Source organism: Rana temporaria, chromosome 13, assembly GCF_905171775.1.
Source record: "Rana temporaria chromosome 13, aRanTem1.1, whole genome shotgun sequence".
Lineage (NCBI taxonomy): Eukaryota > Metazoa > Chordata > Amphibia > Anura > Ranidae > Rana > Rana temporaria.
The window spans coordinates 116,319,460-116,322,789 of NC_053501.1; the positions used below are offsets into that span (position 1 = coordinate 116,319,460).

Sequence of the window (3,330 nt, forward strand, 5' to 3'; positions counted from 1 at the left end):
TTATAGCAGAGGGGAGAGGGGGTGGGAGGGTGAATGACAGCAGAAGTGGCCAATCGCAGAGGACCCCTCTGGGTGGGGAGGGGGGGGGGTTTGATGTTGACAGTGGCAGTGAGTTGTCTTTGCAGGGGCCTTTTCATATGTAATGCAATCAATCAGCCGTGTCCCTCCCTCTCATGCTCTGTATCAGGTGAGAGGACAGTTTCATGTGTCTGGGGGGGCAAAAATACTTGCGGCAAACAAGGATTGGATGCAGGAAATCATAAATAAAATAGAATATACGAAACAATAAATAAATAAAATACTATAAAATCAAAGAAATAAAATGCAATTAAATGAAATATAAAACAAAAAATGAATAAAATACTATAAAATGGAAAATAAAATAAAAATAAATAAATAAAACAATATAAAATAAATAAAATAAAATATAAAAACAATAAATAAAAAAAATACTATAGAATAAAAAATAAAATGCAATAAAATTAACAATAAAAAAATAAAATACTATAAAATAAAAGAAATAGCAATTAAATACAATATAAAACAACTATAAAATGTTTTTTTAAATAAATAAATAAAACACTATACAATAAAATTAATTAGAAAAACAATAAATAGAAAAAATACTATACAATAAAAAATAAAATGCAATAATTTTACATAAATACATAAAATACTATAAAATAAAAGAAATAAAAAGCAATTCAATAAAATATAAAACAGAACATGAATAAAATACTATAAAATGGAAAATAAAATAAAATATAAAAAAACACTATACAATAAAAGAAATACAATTAAATATAAAAACAATAAATAAAAAAAATACTATACAATAAAAACATAAAATGCAATAAAATTAACAATAAAAAAATAAAATACTATAAAATAAAAGAAATAAAATGCAATTAAATAATAAATGAATAAATATATATATATATATATATATATATATATATATATATATATATATATATATATATATATATATATATATATATATATATATAAATAAACAAGGCACTATACAATAAAAGAAAATATAAAAACAATAAATAAAAAAATACTGTACAATAAAAAATAAAATGCAATAAAATGAAATATAAAACAATAAATAAATAAAATACAAAAAAAATACAATGCAATGCAATAAAATATAAAACAATAAATAAAATACTATAAAAGAAAATGCAATTAGATAAAATATAAAATAAAATGAATAAAACACTATACAATAGAAGAAATAAAATTGAATAAAAGAAAATGTAAAACAAGAAAAAAACTAAATACTATAAAATAAAATAAACAAAATACAATAAAATCAAATGAAATATCTGCAAGCATTAAAGAAGTCTAGTAAATGTAACTTTCAACTGGGTGGTATGTTGGGGGGGGGGGGGGGGGAGGCAAAAATACTTTTGCGGAAAAAGGGTCAGACGTAGAAAATCTACAAAACAATATATAAATAAAACCCTCTACAATAAAATGAAATAAAATGCAAAAAATATAAAACAATAAATAAATAAAACACTATACAATAAAAGAAATAAAATGCAAAAAATATAAAACAATAATTAAATAAAACACTATACAATAAAATAAATAAAATGCTATAAAATAAAATATAAAACAATAAATAAAAAAATACTATACAATAAAAAATAAAATAAAATATAAAACAATAAATAAATAAAACACTATACAATAAAATAAATAAAATGCAAAAAATATAAAACAATAATTAAATAAAACAATATATAATAAAATAAATAAAATGCTATAAAATAAAATATAAAACAATAAATAAAAAAATACTATACAATAAAAAATAAAATGCAATAAAATATAAAACAATAAATAAATTAAATACTATAAAATAAAATAAATAAAATAAAATATCTGCATAGCATAAAAATTAAGTCACATAAATGTAACTTTCAACTGGGTGGCTTGTAGTTTGCTAAAACTTATATTTGCTAAAATAATAAAAACAATTCTTCTGTAAGCTCTAATGAGCAGGTCCCTCTGATTCCTCTATATTATTATTATTATTATTATTATTATATTACAGGATTTATATAGCGCCAACAGTCTGCACAGCGCTTTACAACATTAGGACAAACAGTTACAATACAATTCAATACAAGAGGAATCAGGGGGTGCTGCTCGTTGAAGTGTTGAATAGTTTTGTAATCGTACTGTCTGACCTAATTTTGTAAAGTGCTGCACAAACTGTTGGTGCTATAGAAATCCCATATAAGAATAATAGTAGTTCAAATAAAACCATATGAAAATGCAATGAAATAAAACAAAATAAAAATAAAAACAAATAAATAATATAAATACAATATAAAACCATAAAATAACATAACAAATGTTATAAATAAAATGAAAAAAAAAATGCAATCAAATAAATAACACACAATAAAATAAAACACAATACAATACAATAAATACAATATAATGAAATAAATTAAATAAAAATACAAAACATTACAATAAATAAAACAAAATAAAATACAATAAAACAAAAAACTGAATATTTAAATGGGTTGCCTTCTTTTATTTTGTTGTTCCTTGAAGCTCATTGTACTGCACTACAGGTGACCGTATGTTCAGTGGATACTGTAATGCCTTGACTTTGTTTACTGTTCTATGGTAAGATTGTATTGTAAGCTCTTATGAGCAGGGCCCACTTAACCCGCTTGTATGTTATTGTATTGTGACTGTACTGTCTCCCTTGTTATATTGTAAAGCGCTGCATAAACTGTTGGCGCTATATGTATCCAGAGAGAGCGATATGCATCCCTTTTCTTCCACATGTTTTCAATTTCGCTTATGTGATTCTTTAAAAATACTTAAAGCGGATGTGCCATGGGAACAAAATATTAAAAGTCAGCAGCTACAAATACTGCAGCTGCTGACTTTTAATATTAGGACACTTACCTGTCCTGGAGTCCAGCGCCGATCGCAGCAGAGCACGAGCGATCGCTCGTCACTCTGCTGCTCCCCCCCGCCATCCACGCTGAGGGAACCAGGAAGTGAAGCGCTGCGGCTTCACTGCCCGGTTCCCTACGGCGCATGCGCGAGTCGCGCTGCGCCCGCCGATTGGCTCACACGCTGTGTGCTGGGAGCCGAGTGTTCCCAGCACACAACGGGCGACAGACGGGATGTGACGGAATGCCCGTCTTTCGCCCGTATCGTGTGGCCGGAAGTGGGTGCAAATACCTGTCTTTAGACAGGTGTCTGCACCCCCCTCCCCCCTGAAAGGTGTCAAATGTGACACCGGAGGGGGGGAGGGTTCCGATCAGCGGGACTCCACTTTAGGGT

General features: G+C 27.3%; 1 pseudogene; it reads right to left on the reverse strand.

The window, feature by feature from the left end:
• Positions 1-1,321: 1,321 nt before the first annotated feature.
• The window catches only part of LOC120920138, a 4,572-nt pseudogene continuing 2,563 nt past the window's right edge, over positions 1,322-3,330 (reverse strand).